The sequence below is a fragment of the Phyllostomus hastatus genome, unplaced genomic scaffold (assembly GCF_019186645.2).
Source record: "Phyllostomus hastatus isolate PE091 unplaced genomic scaffold, TTU_PhHast_1.1 phas_contig_1, whole genome shotgun sequence".
Classification (NCBI taxonomy): domain Eukaryota; kingdom Metazoa; phylum Chordata; class Mammalia; order Chiroptera; family Phyllostomidae; genus Phyllostomus; species Phyllostomus hastatus.
The window spans coordinates 5,923,681-5,947,127 of NW_025333498.1; the positions used below are offsets into that span (position 1 = coordinate 5,923,681).

Consider the following 23,447-nt stretch of genomic DNA (forward strand, 5'->3'; position numbering starts at 1 on the left):
CGTGGGCATGGGTCCTGTGCATCTCCAAGTGGGAGCTGGGCCAATGCCACGCAGAACGGTCTCCTACAATTAGTCAATGTTAAATCAAATAATAAACATTTGATTTTCAACATTCAGCTTTGAATAATAATCTATCACACAGAATATCTGCATTTCAGGTTTGAGACAATGTTCAACCATGAGCTAACTATAGTGCAGCTTTCATTAATTAGTCAATACAGTAATTCAGATAAAAAAGGAAAATTGATTTTATGTGTACTTTAATTAATACTATTTCCAGTACTCTTCATTTCATTGTGTAGATTTAAGTTATTATCACATACATTTTTCCTGAAGAATTCTCTTCACATGTCTTTTTATGGGGGTTTGTTATTATAAACTACCCTGTTTTTTCTTTTTTTGAAGAAGTCTTTATTCCTGTCACTTTTGAAAGCCATTTATGCTAGATATACTATTCTAGGTTGACTTCTTTTTTCTAGTGGAATTTTATTTCTTTTTTACTTATTTACTTTTGTTGTTCAAGCATACTTGTCTCCACTTTCACCTTACCACCCTCTCCCATACCACCCATCCCTACCCCCCGGCCTCAGTCCTACCGACTTTGGCTTTGTTCATGGATTCTTTATACTTATTCCTTGACAACCCTTCCCCTTCTTTCCCTCCTTATCCCCCTAGCACTTCCCCTCTAGTTACTGTCAGTTTGTTCTTTATTTCAATGTTTCTGGTTGTATTTTGCTTACTTGTTTGTTTTGTTGATTATGTTTCACTAATAGGTGAGATGATATGGTATTTGTCTAGTAGAATTTTAAATATGTTAATTCATAATCTCTGGTTTCAATCATTTATGATGTGAATTCTTAAAAAGTCTACTGTAATTCATACACACACACACACATACACACACACTATTCTATATCTAATAAGTTCTTTTCTCTGACTCCCTCTAAGAGTTTCTCTTTACCTTTCATTTTCAGCACTTTAAATATGCTGTGTCTAGGTGACTTATTTAAGCAATTATTCTGCTTGAATTCTTATGAAATACTTTGATTTGTGGTCCAATGTTTTTCAATATTTTTGGAAAAATCTTAGTCATTAACTTACAATGTTTACTTTCCACATTTTCTCTTGATCTTTTGTAATTCCTATATACCTATATCAAACCAACTGATACTGTCCTAAAGTCTTGCATGTGTTATTCTTTTTTTTTATTAATTTACCCTTTGTAATTTAATCTGGTTAATTTCTATTAACCTACTTTCATGGTAATTGATTCTTCTTTCCTTGGCTTTTTTAATTCTATTAATAAGCCTGTGAAAGGTATTTTTATCTGATTCACTGCATTTCTTATGTCTAACATCTGCAGTTGTTTTTTTAAAGATTTAAAAAAATTGTTGTTCAAGTACAGTTTTCTCCATTTTCCTGCTACCACTTTCCCCCTCCTCACCCATCCCCACCTCCCACCCTCAATCTTACCCCTCTTTGGCTTTGTCCTTGGGTCCTTCCCCTTCTTTCTCTTGTATTCCCCTTCCCCCTCTTCTCTGGTTACTGTGTTTGTTCTTTATTTCAGTGTTTCTGGTTGTATTTTGCTAGCTTGTTTGTTTTGTTGATTAGGTTCCCCTTAAAGGTGAGATCATATGGTATTTGTCTTTCACTGCCTGGCTTACTTCACTTAGCATAATGCTCTCCAGTTCCATCCATGCTATTATGAAGGGTAGTAGTTCATTCTTTCTTTTTGCTGTGTAGTATTCCATTGTGTAAATGTACCACAGTTTTTTGTCCACTCATTTACTGATGAGCACTTAGGTTGCTTCCAGCACTTGGCTATTGTAAATTGTGCTGCTATGGACATTGGGGTGCATAGGTTCTTTTGAATGGGTGTTTTAGCATTGTTAGAGTATGCATTTGTTTTTTTCTTACAGCTTTCATCATTCTCATAAATTTAAAATGTTCTTATAATTTTTTACCTTTCTGCTATAATACATACATGTGATCCATCATTTAAACAAGAGTTTTTAACACATTAATCATTATTTTAAATTTCCTGTTAGATTGTTACAACATCTATGTCCCACATGTGCCTCGTTCTATTAACTGATTCTAATATATCTTAACTCTTGATCTATTGCCTTGTAATTTTTTGTTGAATGCTAGACACTGTGCTAAGACAATACAGACTGAGATATATATTATGTTATGTCTGAAAATAAACTAACCTATTTTTATGTGAGTTCCTTGCTATGGCAGTCTCAGTTAATCTAATCAGTGGTAGAGCTAGATTCAGATATTCATGTTACAATGATTTTAAGAGCATCACTGGCTTCAAATTCCTCTAGTCTTTTTCTTATACTTATAGCAGGGGCTGAGCAACAGAGGTTTTTAAATTTTTCCTCAATGATTGTTCTACTTTTAGATTTAGACTTCTCTGTAGATTTACTTGTCAAAGAAGGTTTATCTCCATGTTCTTGTCCCCCTTTCAGAAATAGACTGATTCTGTTTATCACTCATCACTTGGTAGTCTTGTTATGGAGGGGTAGAGAGGATTCTTGTTCTGCTCTAGCATTAGTTTAGGAAAACCCTCTGTTTCTAGATCTTGGGGTTTTCTTGATGACCCTGCCACTCCACCAGTAGAAAAAGACTTCTAATATTCTGATTTTATGTGGTACTATTTTTTCTTCTTTTTTTTCACCTAAGCTGCAGTGGATTTCTATATGTTCCCTGAATACCTAAAGGGTTTTCTGATCCTCCCTCCATGGTGTAAGGATTTTGTTCAATAGTCAAGATAGGCGAAAATAATTTAGATGGGGCTTTGCTTCTTTCCCACTATGATTCCTTATTGCAACCAAGGCTTGATCAAGCAGCAGGCAGTCTCTGATCTCCCAACCTGACCCAAATCTTTTTTCCTGAGGACCTGGAACAGGGTGAAGACAACAGCCTGAAAGGGAGTGTAATCTTTTTCTGTGTCTGTTGCTGTAAGGATTCTATACTCTTACACTAGCTCACACTCACATTTAGAAATTTGTTCCAACATTTAGCTGAATTTTTCTCACCAGTTGGTCTTGGCATCCATGTTCTTCTTGACCATGCTTTCCTGCAGGTGAACCAGGGTCCACAGTTTGTCTCTCTACAGTGGCATCTGAATTTCCCTAGACTTGAGACTATTTGAAGTCCTGCAGATTCAGCTCTTCGATGGGTTCAAGAAAATTTATGATTTGGTAAATTATCCAACTTGTTATTGTGGGGTGGGGGCAGTGCTCTTTTAAGCTGACTGCACCCTAAGATAAAATGAAAGCCTCTTCAATTGATTTAGAAGATATGATTTCTACAATTAAATAGTACAGGAGTTACATTGGCAATTTACTTTTAAATGTAACTCATAAATTTAAAGTTTAAATTATTTTTAAACATTATTAATCAACATAAATTTTTCTCATCTTGAACTCCCTGAGATCTGATAAACAATGAAGAGAAAAAAATAATGATGTAGAAAATATTGGATTATTAAACAAATAATTGGACCCATTTTATGTAGAGGATTTGCTCTTGGTATCGTTATTGCAGATATGGATGATGAGATTATTGTTTGATTTTTTAAATGTGCCTTTATATGTATAAATTAATGTATATTTGTATTTTCATGGAACTTCTTTTCCAGTTTCAAGGAAATAAATATTATTTATTCAGTTAAGAAACAGATGATGTGTTTCCATCAGTTAGAAACTGATTTTATAATAAAATAGATTTTAAATTCAGTGTATGTCATTATTAACTCTAGGGAAATCTTAGTCCTTGCCTGCCTTAAAACAATCTTTATTTGCTAAGTTGTCACTGCTTTCTGATAATTTCTCAAATGATTCAGATGGTCCTCTTCCACTTAGTGGTGTACAGAAGTGTGACTGATGCTCTCACTTCTTATGTAAGAGAAATTAAAAGCAATTTTGCTCTGTCCCCACTTTGAGTCTGTGACACTTTCAAGGAAAGACTATAACTACAAATTTGGTTAAATTGTTTAAAAGAAAATATATAATAAAAATCATTCAATCTATGCTTACAGTCATAACCTGAATTTTAAGTTCAGTTACTACAAACAAATAGTTCTTCTAGGTGTTTAATGAGGCCTTAGTATCTAAACAACCAAATAATTTCCCTGAAAAAATAAGCTAAGGAAGACAGCCCTATACTTTTTTTGCTCTAAAGTGACATTATTCAGGGCCTGACAAATCATTTTGTTCTAAAGCCATTAACTACTTGTCAAGCATTTACTAAGCTTTTTAAGTATATAGAGAACTCTAGTCTCAAAGGTTGTGGTACATACACTCCAAAAATATCTCTTGGGAGGTAACACAAAATTTAAGTCCTCACAGTAGTAACTTTATTAGACGAGATTCTTTATAAAACATTGCAGATGTCATAATTGTTAACATAATTTACCAAACTGTAGTTAATTGGTACAGCTTGTTGAGGATGTTTTATAAAGGAAAGGAAATGCCAAACCCCTGTTTAAAGTTGTTCCATTGCCCCCTAGGAGAACAAAGATTTGTTTCTCAGACACTTAAATCATGCAAATAAAACAGGGTTTCCCTCCTCCGTCTGAAGCACTCCATCAGTAGAATAGTCTCATAAACTAGACCGTCTGCATTCAAGAGATCCCACAACTTATAATGCAATAACAGAGAGGTTTACTTTCTTCAGCTTCAAAGTTGGAGGGTTTTGGTCATTTAATTTATAAGTATCAAACTAGTGTTTTTCAGCTGCTATATATCTTCATTCTGAGATAAGCAGTCTTCTTCATAATGTATGTTTAACCCGCAGAGGTCACAGCTTTTCTGAGAGATACAAACTCCTTTCTTAAATATTGTTACATATATAGAGTACACAGGTTCAAGGTCATGACTAGCTTGAACGTTGTGGCTTAGCATTAGTCACAAATGTGTATGCACTTTGATATATGTAACAATATTTAAGAGTTTGTATATCTCAGATCATCTTAATAGCCTCATTCTCCACTTTAAGACAAAACAATTTTAATACTAGGGTCACAGCTCATGTGCTCCCTGCAAACTGCTTTTCTTGACAAGTTATGAGTAGTTCAAAGTTAAAGCTATATTACTGAAAGATGCTGGTCAATATTACACAATTTTTTGTCATATTGCAGCCTTTCTCTCCTATTTGGTGATAGGCTGTTATAGAATCAGATAGCAACAATGACAATATTATTAAGTTTGTTTTCTTACACTATAATTAAATAGCAACTGAGGTTTCCAGTTTTAACCCCTTGGTAGTAAAACCTAAGTTCCTCATTTGAACATTAGTTCCTAAGTGTCAAGGGGTAAAATAAACAGCACAAAAGACACTGCACTTCTGACTGTAGCATTTGGCAGAACTGAAAGGAAAGGAGGTTGTGCTGCATTTTGAAGGGGTTGTGGGCAACAGAAAGAAGACACCAGAGAAGATAAAATGTCACATAAAATCTTCATAGTCTTGTGCATATCCTTCGCCAGACCACCTCTCATGGTGGGCTCTAATCCCCCTCCAGGAACCAGACCTTTCTTCTTCTTTCTGGCTTTGCTTTGCTAAAGATAAAAGAAAGATAATTCATGAGACTTTATCTACCATGTGAAACTTATCAAAGAGACACCAAAGCCTCTGGTCCCAGAAAAATTTTAGTTCTCCAAGGAAGATACCAGACCTAACCCAAGTCAATTTCTGTTATTATTTCAGAAATCGAGACTGTGAATGTGTTTGTAAAAAAAAAAAAAAAGTGTTAATGGTGAAAGTGGGGCTCTTGCTGTATCTAAAGAAAAAGAATTTCCTGAGACTCACAAGGGAAGATGTGGCTTTGCTGTGTGATTTATTGATGATGTACAATTAAGGGGGTTCCCCTCCTGACTTCCCATCTCTTCCCAATATCCCATCTCTGTTTGTCTCACCATGGAAAAAGTCCAGTCTTGTCTTCAGTAGGGCCAGGAAAAGGTCACTGCCCCAGTTTATGCTCCATATTAAAATCCAGTCCAGTCTGGCATCCAGCTAGCTTAAGGTGTGCTTCCAGCTGCAGTCCATGGCTGTGCTGTGGTATTCAGCCTCCCTTCTGGAGCCTGCATGTGCAGTCCCCACAGCCATGAGCCACATGGCCAGGAGGGCCACATGGCTATGGAGAGAGGATATGTAAACACAAGGGGTGAGTGCAGGTCGCCTGGGCGAGAGAGAGCTTCTGTGTTCCCCGGGGCATTATAACGAGGAGCTTGGGCTTGGGATGGACCAAGTGCCCTTTCAAAAGAACCCATCAACTTCCCAGGCTTCTACAAGCTTTAGATGGTCCCACTTCCCAGTCAGTCCCTTCTTTCCCCAGACTAGACAGGCAGGCTTCTTAGGTCACACATCTCCCCCTGTGCCTGCAACCATCCAGTACCAGAGCGGGATGGGAGTGTTAACTCTCTTGGTGGATCATTGCTGTATTCTCCTAGGGTGTGAAGCTGCAGCTTCCTGGGGAGGCAAAAAGGTTCCTGCTTCCCAGTTTATTAAGCTCAATGTCTAGTTTCCTGTGGCTCTCCTTTCTCAGCTAAATACTGACAGTGACAGTAAATGTCGCTTACACTCTTGTTTTATTCCAGTTTAAATGGCATTGGTGGGTTGTTTGACATTTAAGTTTCCCAAGCTCTTTGATAAACATTAGGACTGTACCACCATCCTAACACACATTGCCCCACACAGTCGTTCTTACCTTTTCTTGCTTGTTTTCCACTACAAATTGCAGTCAGTGAATCGGTAATGTTTTCAAGCCACAAGTTTCCAATAAAATACATGCATCTTGACTAAGGCTTCCAAAAAACTGGTATAATATAGTGACTTTTCATGTTGGGTAACTTTATCTTTTAGTAACTTTTCAAATCTGTGAAGTCATCTCTTGAAAATAAGTTCATAACACCTATTCTACGAATTACATTAGTAACACCAAAAGTTTTTAATTATTTTTCTGCTAATTTGAGGTCTGATTCTTCCTATACTTTTTTTAGCCTCAGTTTATCTCCTAAGTTTTATGGTGTTAGCACTGTAGGTTCTTCTAAATGCTTTTTAATTTCTTTTTGCCTTTCCTTGTTGCTACTCTATCTTTTTATCTTCTGTAATTTCTCTCTTTTCTAGAATCTTTACTTTTGGTTTTACTTCTGCTTTCTGTTTTTGTTTTTGTTTTTCATCTTCATCACCATCTCAGTCACCCTTAACATCGTCATCCTCATCACTCCAGCGGTCCCTGTGGGCTGTCACACCGGCTCTGCCATGGAGAGTGTGTCGGCTTCCCAGCAGTGGGCGGCTCCCGCCGTGCTGTCAGGCCAGATGTCTGCAAGGAACGTTTTTGAAGGATACACCGAAAAATGTTTGTCTCTTGAAGGAAGCTGGGACTTGTGGAAGTAGTGAGAAAAAACCTTAGTTTATTTGTATAATCGTTCTTCACAACAGTATTTTCTTAACAAATATAGGAAATAATGAGTGCCTTAGGATGGTAAGTTTGAAATGTAGTCAAGAATTAAATTAGTGTCATTTAGATATGAACAATTAAAATATATATCTTAGATGACCCATATTTCTGGCTTAGTACCTGCTTAGCTTAGTGATCAAATTCTATCAAATTGATTTTACCTTATTACCAATTTCTAAAGCTTCATGAGAAATATGTTGGCTTGTCTGACAGTCAACAGCAGTGCCCACTAGTCCACATGGAGAGAGCAGGATGGGGAGCTCTCGAGGTCAGGTACGTTCGTGGGTCTCAGCCTGGGTGTGAGTGAGGCTTCCCAAAGCAGACTCCTGGATGTGGTTGGAATTTATATCCATGTTGTTAAAAATTTTTTGGTCTTGAATTAAGCACTTTTTAAAATATTCCTCCTAATAAATACATTAAGATGTATTTAAATTATTAACATTATAACCAGTAAAATACTGTTTCTTTTAAACATAAAATTGTTATTATAATAAAATAAATATTTTCTACTTTAGCATCTGCTGTAAATGATCACCTATATGCATGCGGCCACACATCCCACACTCATAGTGGCAGAAGTATGTGGCAGATGTCTCTGCTCCTTACCGCTGGGCCGTGTCTGAATCCACATCTCCGAACCCGGTTAAGATCTCTTTTCTTTTTTATAGTTCCAACCTCAACTATTTTTACTTCATTAGTTTGGCACAATATAATAAGAAGTAATATGGAACATATTCTATACCTTAAGGACTAGCCATAAAATTGCAGACATAGAGTTCATTTCTAAAACAGTCCCTTCAGTGGACCAAAGCCAATGTGACTCAACTGGGCAGAAAACTGTGCTTTTGTTTTCTTACCCCTCACCCACTCTTGGCATCCCATTTTATCAGCCAATAAGATGTAAATAGAAGTATATGCAGTTTTTCTTAACCAACTAACAAAAACACTTCTGATAAAGTGTTTAGTGGCCACGTGTTTAGTTAATACATTCATACAGAAAAAAAATGCTCTTCAAGGAAACTGGAACACATCTTTTAGAGTTGTAAGTTACAATGCCTGATTTTTTCTTTCCAAATTTTTAAGATGCTATATAATGGATACTTTTTGAATGAGGTTTAACAAAGTAACATCATGAATTATTTATCTCATTCCTGTTGACTAATGTTGCAAATCTGTATCCTTTTATTATACAGATTACAGTGAGCAAAGATTTGGTAGAACTTCCTAAACATTAATTAATGGAAACATAGAGCAAGTCATTATCTCAAAATTTTATAAATTTATGGAACTTTCTTCTTAGGACTTTAGCTAACAATTCCAGAACATAACTGGCAATTCCTCAGTAAGTTAGACATAGAATTATCATGCATTCCATAATTCCACTCCTAGGTATTATGTACAACAAAGAGAAATAAAAACATATATCCTCATAAATAATGTGTACACCAATGTTTATAACAGCATTACTCATATAAGTCAAAAGGTAGAAACAACCCAAGTGCCCATCAATGGACAATAGACAAACCCAAATGCAGTATACCCTACAATTAGATATTATTTAGCTTTAAAAAAAGAATAAAGTACTGATACATAAAACAACATGGATCAAGCTTGAACACATTTAGCCAGGTGAGGGAATTCGTTCACAGAACATCACATACCATATTATTCCATTCATATGAAAGTCCAGATTAGGGAAGTCTATAGTGGCTGCTTAGGGCTGAAGGATATGGGACATAATATCTAAAGGGCAGAGGGCTTCTTTTCAGGTCATGAAATACGGTGAAATTGATTGGTAATGGTGGTAATGCTTACATATATGTAAAACCACTGAATTATATAATTAAATGAGTGACTTACATGACATGTGAATTATGTAATTTTATCTCAATAAAAGTATTTAAAACTTTTGCAGGAAGAGAAAGGAACCTGCCACTGAGCAGGTCAGGATGGGTGTAGCTACTCAAGGCTGTTACCAGGGGCAGAATCATCTGGCCATCCCCCCCTTACATGCAGCTTTGACCATAGGATCTCAATACAGCTCCTTCACCTGTAACTCATGACCACACTCCAATAGAAAAAAGTGGCAAAAAACATACAGCACCTATAACAGGAAAGCAAAAACTCACCCAGAAACCCCCACTGCCTTTGGAGCCAGAAATATGACCATCTTCAGCAGCAAAAGAAAATGGGAATTGAGCATCTACTCTGGACCCCTTTCCATATCAAACAAAGTCTGGGGAGATGTGTACTAGGCAGGCAATTTGAAGAATATGTCACAAATTTCTATTAATAAGAAATAATTAAATTTTGTAAGTCTTTCACTTTTCACCAAGGACAAAGATTCAAGAGATTTTAAAAATCAATGTTATGATTTTAGAGGATAGGAACTTATGTTAAAAGAGACATCTTGGCCCCTGGCTGGCGTAGCTCAGTGGATTGAGCACAGGCTGCGAACCAAAGTGTCACAGGTTTGATTCCCAGTCAGGGCACATGCCTGGGTTGCAGGCCATAACCCCCAGCAGCCGCACATTGATGTTTCTCTCTCTCCCTCTCTTTCTCCCTCCCTCCCCTCTCTAAAAATAAGTAAATAAAATCTTTAAAAAAAAAAAGAGAGACATCTTGACATTAAAAAAATAAGCAATGAATGCTTCCTTCTTAATCAAATATTAGTCTACTGTTATCCATCTTCACAGAGAATTTTTTAAATAATGAAAATCCCATAAAATCAAAAAGCTGACATTTGTTTTTTGTAATTTCCTTTATAAATTCACAAAAATTCATGAATTTATTAATTCATTATCATTGATTAAAGATATTCTATTGCTCCTGTCCTCTCAAGTTGCTGGCCAGTCATGGCTATCTAATTCAATGATACTATAGAGGACATTTTAACTAACAGGGTGGGGTTTAGGGATATTTCACACTGAAGTTTGAACCAATTCTTAAAGAAAATTTATTCCTACCAGAAAAGAGAGAGAGCAATAAATATCAGAAGGATGGCTGGTACAAATACCATCAGGTATTTTATAAAAATGATATTGCAGAAAATGGTAAAACAATACATATCTGCAAAGACTCAGCAGAGTCTGGGATGGCATGAAGTGGATGCAGTTGCTAAAGAAACCTGAGGTGCTAATTACATGAATCTGACTATATAGACCATTCAAAGTATGGGGAAAGCGTAAGAAGAGTTAAAAGAGGCCATGTACATGTTACAAATCACACATAATTTCATAACTGCAGCAATGAACAGTGCATGGCTTGTAATCTTTGCATCCTAAAAAATGACTCCTCCTTGTAAAGTTCAAAAGAAACATAGTCCCTCTTTGGCCTGAAGTTTGCAATTACTTCACCTCTAACAGATTTCAAATATTAGAGTGCACACCCAACATGGAGATAGGGTGGTTATAAAATACACTTTTAAATGCCTTTATAAAAAAATGAATACATATATGAAAATTAATTTTTTCATTGATATGCATAAATGCCTGTGAATGTGGATTACAATAAAATGATTACATTTTTGAATATTTACCATACATTAGCTTATTTATACTATTTATTCTTATTACTAAGATTTTTATTGTTTTATAAAATGTTGCAATCAACTAGCAGTTGTATTTGTTGTTATTTATAGTTTTGTTAAGAAGAGATGTAACTGAAATAACACCTATTTTATTATAATTTACAATATCTTTTTATATATTTTAAGAATACTTTATAACTTTATTTACCTGAGTATAACAGTAACTTTGTTCATTGTTCTACTTTATTTTGGAGAGTTTGATGGGAACTCCTTGATATTTACTTGAATTAGAAATCTGGAATATTTCTAGAATATTTCAGGTATAATTTTAATATAAAAAAACTTATGTAAAATATTTTTAAAAGTAAAGCTTAGCTCTTTGCCTATTAAGAATTTAGAAATAGCACAATGTAGAATAAAATTTGATTTTTTACTTTAGTTATCTTAGAAAGAGAAAAATATAATTCTATACAAATAGTCATTACAATTTTTAGACAGTATTGGAATCAGAATTCCTAATTTTAGCTGTTTACTGCCATTTTAGTGTTGAGGTGAATTCTACTGGCCTAGACCTACTCTTTCCCAGGTGGGGAAGAGCTATTTCCTGTCTCTTCTCCTGGGCAGCACAGCATATGGGTGACACCTGGAAATCTGTGGCCATTTGCAAGCATGATGGAAAGCCTGCAAGACCAAAAGTGAGATGGGGAGGTAGAGATGAGAGAATCACTGAGAAATAGAGGTGGAACTCTGAATGAATTATTCCTAAAGACTTCTTCTAAAATTTTAAGTTTCACAGAAGCTGGTGTAAACCTTTCATTAAAAAATAAAGTTTTAATAGAGCTTTTTATTATAAGTGAACACCAAATAATTGACACAGATTGTAATATTCTGAAATTAGAAATAAATTTTATCTATTTATATGGTTCATTGTATCATAGGAGAGAGTGTGATATAAAAGAGAGACAGGGACACGATCTCCAATTTACTTTGGTGTGCAGAGTATCCTGGACATTGAACAGGCACTAAAGACACAGGGTTCCATAAAAATCTGTGTCTCACTTCAAAGAGTTATAGTTACGAGGGAGAAAACCAGCACATAAATGGAGAGTTTCACTAGGGTGTGGTCTGTGTGCATGTGCACATGTATCTATGGGTGCAAATGCTATACTTAGGATGTTCTTGGAAGAGAGGCCATCCATGCCACATCTGATGGTATCTGAAACAATCAGTAATTACTAAGGTGCGGAAAGCAGGATGACTAAACACATGGACACATACATAATGTAGTAAAATGACAAGTGTTATCTAGGGGTTACTTGGCTAAAACGTAGAGTATAAAACAAGCATCAGAGAGAGATGAAGTTGCAGAGACAGGTCATACACAGATGATGTGCATTGTTCTGCAAAGTTCAGGCTTTAACATTATAAAATAGAAAGTAACCATTATTTTGGGTGAAGCTATTAAAACATTGGGAAAAAACATTGGTATTTACTGAACTCAACATAGCACCTGGGTTATCTTAGAGACTGATAGCAGAAGAAATAAATCATGTGTATATAGGAAGAGAATTCATTCAAAATAAAGGTCCTAAAAGGTAAGGGATATTTTTTATTCTGACAATCACCTAATGACAAATGCTTGAAAAAATACCATGCCCCCAATTTAAGACAAGATAGAACAAATCAGTAAAGTTTAATGTATTTCACATTTTGTCTCATCTTAGAGGAAACTGTGTTGTTTGACAGAGTTAATAAAGATGCTAGTAAATGCTGTAAGATGGACAGCAACAGAGCAAGTCATAAGCTATAAGAAAAGTCTGTCTTATTAGCCAGAAATGATGTCAGGTGACTCACATTTTTTGCCACTTTGCACATGCACTATGTCCATGGGTGACCATGAAAGTGCCCCAACTATGACTTGGATGTTTCAAGCAAAGTAGTGACTGTTATATTTGCAAGTATGGGATCCACAAATAATGAGGATCAACTGCATATGAATGCATTCTAAATTTTAAAATGAAAAGTAAAAACATAGGACTTTCTTGCCCATCACTACTCCCCGCAACTCTGTCTTTCCTTTCCAGGAACTGCTTTTACTTTGCTATGTATTTCCATATGTGTACTTATAAAATTAAATAGAGTTTTAAATGAATGTGTCTCACAATAAATAACAAAGAAAAGTCAGTCTTGACAGAGTTTCCAGTTTTGCACATGTAAAGGCTTGAAAGTTGACACTCCTTTCTAACAAGGAGAAAATTAAAGAGACTGAAAAATTGACAATTCTTCTTGGATCCATGAGAGAAAGGAGCACACAGGGCACACCACTGCCCCCAAAATTGGAAAGTCAGAGAAAACTGGAGTCATGGCTTACCAACACTGAGACTCACGGGCTGAAAGGGCCCCTGAGAACAAGCGTGGGGGTAGGAAAACATGAACTGTGATTAATGAATTCCTGGAGGCTCACAGCGGACAAATCTGAGAGTTAAAAACGTCAGGAGGACCTGGTCATAGGATTGTCATCCCCAACACTGTAAAATTTACCTATGAAATCTCGACCAGGTCCCTACAATAAATATCAGAGAAAAATCCCTTTACCCTTCCAGCAGGAGGAGGAGGAAAAAAAAAACAAACCAATTTTGAAATGACCATTTTCTTAGTAAGGCCTATCATCAGGGAAAACTAGTTAATCAGAGCTTAACCTGCTGGGGTATTATTAAAGCCTAATTGACCTTTGGGACAGAAAATACCCAACTCTAGCCCACACTAGCAATTTTGTTACACATAAGGAGAAAAAGAACCAAGAAACTCTTGTGAAATTTACAGTCCAGAGGCACAGGATCAGGAAAAGACTGAAATCTAATTTTATGACTATAGAATGCTTCCCTTTCCCCCATCCCTCATTACTAAGCCTTATTTACATCAATTCTTTTTACACAGTACATCATGTCCAACTGTCAAGAAAATAATTATGAGGCACACCGAACGACAAAACACACAATTGGAAGAGACAGAGCAAACATCAGAACCAGACATGGCAGGGATGTTGGAATTATCAGACTGAGAAGTTAAAACAACTTTAATATGCTAAAGACTCTAAGAACAGATGGATAATATAAACAGAGAAATGGAAATAAGAAAGAACCAAAAAGAAATGCTACAGATAAAAATATTGTGAAAGAAATGAAGAATGCCTTTGATGGGTTTATTAGTAGACTGAACACAGCTGAGAAAAGAATCTTTGAGCTAGAAGATATAGTAATAGAATCCTTGAAAACCTAAAAGCAAGAACAACAGAAAGGACAGGATATTCAAAAAATTGAAACAACTACAAAAGGTGCAATATGCATAATGGGAATACCAAATAAGAAGAAGAAAAAGAAAGGAGATGAAGTATTTGAAATGATAATGATTGAGAATTGCCCAAATTAGTGTCAACACCAAACCACAAAGCCAGGAAGCACAAAGAAAAAGCTGGACAAATGTAAAAGCAAAAACAAATAAAAACAAAAAATGAATCGCACCTAGACATTAGGTTCATTGCACCTGTTTTCAAACTATAGAAAATGAAACATAACAAAAAAATCTGAAAGAATAGAATTAAAAACACCTCACTTATAGAAAAACAAAAATAAGAATTATATTTGACTTCTCATAAACTATGCAAGTGAGAAAAGAATGGGGTGTAATTAGTTTTGAGAAAAATTGACCACCAATCTGGAATTCTGTACCCCATGAAACTATCCTTCTAAGTGAGGGAGAAATAAAGAATTTCTCAAACAAATGAAACTTGAGGGACTACATTGCCAGTAGACATGGTTTACAAGAAATGTTAAAGGAGTTCTGTAGAGAGAAGGGAAATAATATAGTCAGAAACTTGCTTCTACATAAAGTAAGGAAGAGCACTGAAGAAAGAACATATGAAGATAAAGTAAAAACTACTATTTTTCTTTTTTTTTTTCAGGGGAGAGTGCGAACACAGTCCCCCACTACCACAAATTATGCAGTCGAGTTTTCCACATTTGGGGAAATCGCAGGGGTCAGCACATCCGGAGTGCAATGGATAAGCCTCGCCCTGGGAAAACCACCTTCGTGATCATGGTATCTCACCTGCCAGGTCAGTATTATTTTTCTTATTTTTAATGTACTTAATAAATGTACTTAATAAATGAGTTTGTTCAAAATAATACCAATAATGTATTCAACAGTGCATGCTTACTTATATCTTATACATATATGTCTTGTATATAATGCTATATATGCTTATCTATGTTTATATATAAGTAAAATTAATTATAATAATGACAGCTGATTGGAGGAGGAATTAGGATTATTTTGCTATTATAAAGTATTCACATTTCCCATGAAGTGGTATAATGTTATTTGAAAGTAGACATAGATTAGCTGTAAATGTTTATTGCAATTCTAGGGCAATGACTAACAAAACATAAAAAAAATTAAGTATAACTGATATTCCAAGAAAAATGACAAAATGGAAACATAAAATATTCAATTAAAACCACAAAAGGCAGAAAATGAATGGAAGATAAAAAAAGAACAAAGAACAAGGACAGTAAATAGAAAAGACTAATGAACATGATAGCTACCATCCCAACTATGTCAGTTGTCAGTTTGCATCCCAATAGCTTAAGTGCACCAATTAAGACACATTGTCAGAGGGTATCAAGAAATAGGACCAACTATACATGGTCCATAAGAAACGCACATTAAATATAGAGACACATATAGATTAAAAGTTGTTGCGCGTGGGTCACCGGCCAGCAGTGACCACGGAACGCTGTGGATGGCTCGACGATAAACACGCGAGAAATAACGACACATGCACAGAGACAAACTAGTTTCTGTGGGGAAGTAGGGACGAGATGGCCACCCCCCCTAGTGGGGAGCGCGCTGATTTACCGTCCATACCTGCTTTTATTAGGCTCATTTTGCATAATAATTCAGGTAAAGTACAGTACTCATTAGGGGGAAGTAAGGAACTATAGAAAACAAAGAACTCTGCCGGTCTATTGAGTTGGGGGTCAAAGAGCTGTAAGACTGAGGAACTAAACTAACTTCCTCCTAAGACCCTTCTCATTCAACTGAGAGCATTCTAAACAAAGAAGGTTTCACAGTAATTTACATGTTCTTTCTTAGGCCTGATCACCCCTGGGGAAACCCGCACTTCTCAGTACCGAGCTGTACCACCCTGTCATTGTTTCAGGCTTAGGTGGAGCAAGGGAACTAAGGCAACCAAGAGATAAGGAGATTTTCTCCCAGACGCTGAGAACTCAGGCTATGTCAGAGCTGAGGAGCGAGGGTCCATCACCCCCTTTTGCTGCAGCCCTCCAAGTCCTTCTTTTGGGGGGCCTCCCAAAGTGATCGTGCCTGGCTTAGGTCGTTCCCCCCATGGGGAATCTTACCCGTCTTTGGCTAACCGACCAAGCTTTTTGGGGGTTCAGTCATGAATAAAGCAGCAGAAGCAGCATTCCTGCCAGGGAAGATAAGCTTTTATCTCCTTGCCGGCTTACAGTTCCAAGGGCGTTCCCTTAGCTTTAGCTAGGCGGGGGTTTCAGCCTCTGATGCCAGTCAGGGCAGTTCCCAACATCTCCCCCTTTTTTAGTTTTTAAAATCAATTGTGGTTGTTAAGCCTGTGAAACCTACTTTTGCTGTTTTCCGAATGCAAATCAGAAGAAAAGCAACATCTACATACATCATAAGGCAATAATAGAAATTAAAAAAGAAACTAAATTCTATGGGATTGTGAATACCTAAATTTCTAAATTCAGTGCAAGAAAACATATTAAGGGAAAAACAAAAGTAATAGGTCTGATTACATTTCAATCTTTGTGAGAAATTACATAGATATCAGGAAAGGCAAATCACATGGCAGTTTGAGCATAATGCAAGCCTGACTTCTTACGAGAGGATTTCTTAACAGGTGCAGTTCTGTGCACCGACTCATCACCTACTTTCTTACGTGGGTGTTGAGTTTTAATTTTACGCCTGCCAGAGTGGTTTCTCATACCTTCTCCCTTGTTTTCAGTTAGGACTGCTAAGGGTTCCATAAAGGTGGCTACTTGCTGGTCTCTGATACGACCCTGGGAAAACAATTTGCAAATACACCGAAGTACACAAATCAATATCACAATCAGTAAACAACCAGCAGCTCCAAAAACCCAAATTCTCAAATTAATTCCATCAAACCATGTTTTAGGATTCAGCCAATTAATATTTTCATTAAGGGCTCGAAAAATGTCCTGTTTGGTTAAACGTTGAATGTCCTGCAGCTGCTGATGTAACTCCAACTGCAATTTATCAATTTGTCCTTTTAAGTTAGTGGAGAAAGCTCCCCTCAAGCGATGTTGTATATCAGTCCAAGTATGTTGGCTGGAATTCCACTGTAGCGGTGTGACACACAGTCTGGAGAAACCAGGGTCACAGGTTAGGTGCTGACGAGTCACGAGAGCGTCCTGGCGTTCGCCAATCCAGTCCAGTGCTGATTCAACTGCAGAAAGGCGGGTCAGGATCTCCTGATCTATTTGAGCCTGTTGGACTAATTCTAAAGTAGCATTGATTAAACAATAAGTGCAACCAGGTGTTAACAAACTGTCGGACTCATAAGGAGAGCAGTGCATTGTTAAATGCTATAATGCCATTTGGATTCATTCATTTTCTGGTCATATTCTGGAGATAACAGATTTGGAAAGAGTTGGAAGGCACAATTAAATCATAACCACTATTAACGACTGGTCTTGTTAGATTTATGCAAAGAAACCTTATGTCATTACTTACTCCTTTCAGAATGCCAAATTCTGGAGGGATCAGGTAGGGAGAAAAATATAAAGTGTGAAGGAAAATCCTTTTCCTTCTGATATCTACCAGGCTTCTGAAAACTTTCACTTCCACAGACCTTCTGCAAACATTCACAAACTCTCTATTCTTTTTTCATACACTTTCTGATATCCACCAAGATTGTATCTTCATTCCTTATACCTTCCATTACTAACACACACCACATAATTCTTTCTTAAAACATTTACTTCCACAGACTTTCTGAAACATTCACAAACCTTCTAATCTTTCTTTCATACCCCTTCTGATATTCACCAAGATTGCATTTCCATGCCTTATACCTTCAATTATTAACTAACATCACATAACTTCTTTCCTAAAACTTTTACTTTTCCATTTATCTTTACAGTTTCCCATTTACATTCCTAGAGTGTGAAGTTTCAACCTTCCCTGGAATCCTCAATTTCCTTTTCAGAGCAGATACAGAGCAAAATCCATCCTTCTCTGTGGGGGGTGAAGGTGGGGCCTCCGTGATCTGCTCACTCAATTTGCACACCGTTTCACTGTCAGAATCAGATTCCTCCTCAACAGTCTAGCTCTGTTTTCTTTGTCCAAATGAACTCAAGAGAATCCCTGACAAGCCTCCAGGTTACAAAGGTGTGTACACCAATAGATATACCACTGTTTTGCAAAGATTTCAACCTTTCACCCACTTTTTCCCAAACATCAATGTCTAACGTCCCTCTATCAGGAAATGAAGGACAATATTTTCTTATAGATTGCAAAAAGCTGAACCAGATGCTTTTCTTTCACCTTATACTTTGCTTCTTTAAGAACTTGTTGTAATATATGCAGAAAGGATTTCTGCCCTTTAGATAAGTTACAACCTATGTTTACCTTCCTTCCCTTTTTTTTTGAAAGAAAAAGCTTACTTTTATTTACTTTTAATTGGCCAAAATAAATCACCTGATTACTTTTTTCAAGGCAAATCGTTTGTTTTTTTCAAACTTGAGAATTAAATTACTATTTACCCAATTATAGGCGGTCACGAAGAGAGAAACGACCTAGAAAAGAAAGACCTACTTCCCTGAAAATTCAACGCATCCTACGACATGCCCGAGAAAGAGTACGGGGTCGTTGGCCCTTACCTGGGCTGTTAGCGCGCAAATCCACCCGAAGTTGATGCGTTGTCCACAGCGACGGCTCGTAGCCGCTGGTTCCAAGTGGTCTCGAACGGGGTTCCACCTCTGTGGTCCCGAATCGCTGCCCCACGTTGGGCGCCAGCTGTTGCGCGTGGGTCACCGGCCAGCAGTGACCACGGAACGCTGTGGATGGCTCGACGATAAACACGCGAGAAATAACGACACATGCACAGAGACAAACTAGTTTCTGTGGGGAAGTAGGGACAGAATGGCCACCCCCCCTAGTGGGGAGCGTGCTGATTTACCGTCCATACCTGCTTTTATTAGGCTCATTTTGCATAATAATTCAGGTAAAGTACAGTACTCATTAGGGGGAAGTAAGGAACTATAGAAAACAAAGAACTCTGCCGGTCTATTGAGTTGGGGGTCAAAGAGCTGTAAGACTGAGGAACTAAACTAACTTCCTCCTAAGACCCTTCTCATTCAACTGAGAGCATTCTAAACAAAGAAGGTTTCACAGTAATTTACATGTTCTTTCTTAGGCCTGATCACCCCTGGGGAAACCCACACTTCTCAGTACCGAGCTGTACCACCCTGTCATTGTTTCAGGCTTAGGTGGAGCAAGGGAACTAAGGCAACCAAGAGATAAGGAGATTTTCTCCCAGACGCTGAGAACTCAGGCTATGTCAGAGCTGAGGAGCGAGGGTCCATCACCCCCTTTTGCTGCAGCCCTCCAAGTCCTTCTTTTGGGGGGGGCCTCCCAAAGTGATCGTGCCTGGCTTAGGTCGTTCCCCCCATGGGGAATCTTACCCGTCTTTGGCTAACCGACCAAGCTTTTGGGGGTTCAGTCATGAATAAAGCAGCAGAAGCAGCATTCCTGCCAGGGAGATAAGCTTTTGTCTCCTTGCTGGCTTACGGTTCCAAGGGCGTTCCCTTAGCTTTAGCTAGGCGGGGGTTTCAGCCTCTGATACCAGTCAAGGCGGTTCCCAACAAAAAGTGCATGGATGGAGGATAATATTTTATGCTTACACTAACCAAAAGAAAAATCAATCTTCATAGAGATAAAGAAGAATGGTCATACAGTGGGAGATGATATCAAACCCAGTTGATGGGGTTAATGCATGATTAATTAACTAGCCTCCTAATCATCATGTCTGGAGATATAAATGATATATCTTGCTCTGTAGGATTCATAATATTCCACCCACAGTGGAAGGACACCAACTATATTTATTATGCTTCTCAAATGAGTATTGATATTTATAAATTATCTATTGAAAATTGCTCCTGAAATATGTCAATGTTGAAGTCATGAAATTTCTTTCATTTTGCAGGTGAGTAACTAAACCAACTTCAATAAATTTTATGTTCTTTTATAGACATGACTGCATAACCACAGAGAGCTTTGTAAACACCAGCCCTAATAAAAGCTAGCAGGTATATTTTACCACGCGTTTAAATTTGAGTGAGGGCACTCACTGGAAATAATTAGTTTTCTTCTCCATGACAACACAATTTTCAGTTACTACATGTACTCTGAGTAACACATACCAGCTATGGGAACAGTTTAGATTTTCAGTACACTTCTCTCAGAGGGGTAAGAAAAGCTAAAAATATTACTGGCTGTTTTATACCAGCTCCTAAAACAACTAGTGGCTAATACTCTTATGCTTTGGAAAACAGATTTACATTTTATAATAACAATGACTGGCACCAACTATCCACATTCCATACCCAGAGCACAAGGTCTGAGTAACAGATTATTTTAAAGCTTGTGGCCAGTTAAGTGACTTTTCTGTTGTCTAGAATAGAAAATTAATCTTCATTACATCTTCTTAAAAGACTAGGAGGTCTACAGTATTATAGTCCCAACAAAGAATTCTCTGGTTTCTGTTTTTATTTATTTTAAATGAGATGCAAATCTTTTCTATCAGTTACCAGGGATAAGACGAGCATTGGGTGAGGACTTTACTGTACCAGCAAGGCAGCAAAGTGATGTTCCAGCGATTGTTGTAGTTCTCCAGTTGATATTGAACCCAGCAAAGTAAACAAAATAACAATACTATAATAAAGAATAGTTACACGCATACTCATACATGGCCATGCCCAATACTCAGAAAACAGTACCAATCAAATAATAATCCTCTACAGTTCAAATAAGTAAAGAAAATGTTAGCTGCTGGTTTCCTCTCTGAAAGTAGATTGTGTATAGTAACTTACATTTGCAGACCTTGTTCTTAGTGATAATTCCAGAATCAGTCCTCTTATCTGTTTTGCTTCACAGCATTTAGTTGTTGATATTTATTTCTTTATCATTTATATCATTATGTCTACTTTCAATGATCACTTTCAGGCTGAGGATACAGTTCTTCAATTTTCTGCAAAAAATATTTCACCCATCCTCCATTCAAAACTTTATTTTCTGCCATTTCCTTTTCTACTATTTTCTTCTACTATTTTCTTCTACAGTTCCTCTTAGACCTATGTTGACACGTCTAAACTTAACCTCCTTTTATGCCTTTATCTCTTATGCTGTATCCTTGGTTACATTTGTAAAAAACCCTGCCTTCCATTACTTACAATTCTCAATTCTAAGAAGCTATAAATTGTAAAATGCAGGAGAAATGCAGTAACAGATTTTTTAAAAGAAATAAATGTTATTTTAATTGCACTTTTCTTATTCACTTAAGAGAAACAGGAAACATTTTCCAAAATAGTTTTAAGTTACTGTGTTCATTTGGATTGTGTTTAAAGTAGATTATATGTAAGGTTAAGTCTTTAAAAGATTTATTGGAAAAACATGTATTAGGTAAAACGGGATGGTGCTCAGAAAAGTATGTTAAATTAACAGCTTTGTTTTTCTCTTTCTTTTTGAATTTAAATATTTTATTGTTTACGCTATTACAGGTGTTCCAATTTTCCACTTTGCCCTCCCTCCACCCAGCCTGCCCCCCCACTCCCACAGGCAATCCTTATACCCTGTTCATGTCCATGGGTCATGTGTATATGTTCTTTGACTAATCCCCTCAACTTCTTTCAACAAGTCCCCACTTCACTGTGCCCCTTACGTCTGTCAGTCTATACCATGTTTCTATGTCTCTGGTTCTATTTTGGTTTTTAGTTTATTTTTTATGAGATTCTATTCATAAGTGATATCATATGGTAGTTGTTGCACACTGACTGGCTCATTTCACTTAGCATAATAATCTCCAGTTCCATCCATGCTATTGCAAAAGGTAAGAATTCCTTCTTTTTTGCTATTGTATAGCATTCCATTGTGTAAATGTACCACAGGTTTCTTTTAATTCACTCATTTAAATGGGCACTTGGGCTGCTTCCAAATCTTGGCTATTGTAAATAGTGCTGCTATGAATATAGGGGTTCAGACATTCTTTTGAATTGGCATTTCCAGATTCTTAGGATATATTCCCAGCAGTGGAATCGTTGGGTCAAAAGGCAGTTGCATTTTTAATTTTTTCAGGAAACTCCATACTGTTTTCCACAGTACCTGCATCACTCTGCATTCCCACAAAGAGTGCACTATGGTTTCCTCTTCTCCACAACCTCGGCAGTACTTGCTAGCTGAGTTGTTAATGATGGCCATTTTGGCAGGTGTGAGGTGATATCTCATTGTGGTTTTAATCTGCATCTCTCTGATGGCTAGTGGTGTTGAGCATTTTTCCATATGTCTATGGGCCATCCGTATGTGTTCTTTGGAAAAGTGTCTATTCAGGTCCTCTGCCCATTTTTTAATTGGATTATTTGTGTTTCTGTTGTTGAGCTGTATGGGCTCTTTATATATTTTGGAGATTAAACCCTTGTCTGATATATTATTGGCAAATATGTTCTCCCAATCAATTGGTTCCCCTTTCATTGTGATGATGTTTTTTTTAATCTGTGCAAGAAGCTTTTTAATTTAATATAGTCCCTTTTGTTTATTTTTTGTTTCCCTTTCCCTAGGAGATATATTGGCAAAAATATTGCTATGTGAGAAATCTGAAATTTTACTGCCTGTGTTTTCCTCTAGGATTTTTATGGTACCATGACTTGTATTTAGGTCTTTTATCCATTTTGAGTTATTCTGGTGTAAAGTGTAAGATGGGTCTTGTTTCATCTTTTTTTATATATACCAGTCCAGTTCTCCCAACACCATTTATTGAAGAGGCTGTCTGTGGTCCATTATGTGTGCTTGCTTCCTTTGTCAAATATTAATTGACCATAAAGTAGTAGACTTATTTCTAGGTTCTCTGTTCTGTTCCATTGATTGGTATGTCTATTCTTAATCCAGTATCAGACTGTTTTGATTACAATGGACTTACAGTATAATTTGATATCAGACATTGTGATCTTTCCAGTTTTGTTCTTTATCAAGATTGCTGAGGCCATTCAAGGGCTTTTTTGGTCTCATATAAATTTTTGGAATGTTTGTTCTAGATCTGTGAAATATGTCATTGGTATCTTGATAAGAGTTGCATTGAATCTGTAGACTGCTTTGGGCAGTATGGACCTTTTA

The 23,447-nt window shown here is 36.8% G+C and overlaps 1 non-coding gene and 1 pseudogene across 1 annotated transcript; both read right to left on the minus strand.

The window, feature by feature from the left end:
* Positions 1 to 5,312: 5,312 nt before the first annotated feature.
* LOC123814297 lies at positions 5,313 to 22,538 on the minus strand (annotated as a pseudogene).
* On the minus strand, positions 14,959 to 15,122 carry LOC123814305. Its single transcript, XR_006784885.1, has one exon. It is a non-coding gene; the product is annotated as a U1 spliceosomal RNA (small nuclear RNA).
* Positions 22,539 to 23,447: the final 909 nt, after the last annotated feature.